Consider the following 800-nt stretch of genomic DNA (forward strand, 5'->3'; position numbering starts at 1 on the left):
GATCTGTTTGATCTCTGCCTCCTGAGTGGCTATGCTTATACCTACCTTGCTTGTAAGTTTTAGTCCATCTTGTTTTTTTTGTATATTACTTTACTCTCAGTAGTTTTCCTGATGATTACGTGTCTGTAAGTTACCATATCCTAATAAAATTTTTACTTTAACTTTCCAAGTATTCCTGTGCCTTTGACAACTCTATAGCTTTTTACCAATTCCTATTTCTTTTGTGATACATTTTATTTCTGTATAAATTTTAAACAAAACATTGTTATCTTTAGTTGTTTTACATGATCAAATATACTTACCCAAGTATTTACCTTTGTATTTTGATCTTTCCCACATCTTGAAAGCCCAGCTTCGTTTTGACTTAAGAATCTACTTTTAGGTATTCTCAATGTGTGTGGAGGACAGTATTGGGGTTTGAACTCAGGGTATTGAGTTTGCTCAGCTTTTTCCAATAATGGCTGGTTGTCTCCCATTTAAGTATTGCTTCCATATCCAGCATTTTGCTAATGAACTGGAGATAAGATTCTTGAGGAGAGGGTTGGCTTTTTTGAACCTTGATCCTCAGATCTTAGCCTCCTAAGTAGCTAAGAATACAGTTGAAGAGTCATTAGAACCCAGTTCTTTTAAAACTTTTTATTTATTTTTTCTTTAAATAATTCATTTTGGGGCTGGGAAGGTGGCTCAGTGGTATAGCGCTTGCCTTGCATGCATGAGGCCCTGGGTTCGATTCCTTGGCACCACATAAGCAAAAAAGAAAAAAGCCAGAAGTGGCGCTGTGGCTCAAGTGGTAGAGTGCT

Source organism: Dipodomys ordii, unplaced genomic scaffold, assembly GCF_000151885.1.
Source record: "Dipodomys ordii isolate 6190 unplaced genomic scaffold, Dord_2.0 Scaffold5, whole genome shotgun sequence".
In the NCBI taxonomy this organism is placed as follows: Eukaryota; Metazoa; Chordata; class Mammalia; order Rodentia; family Heteromyidae; genus Dipodomys; species Dipodomys ordii.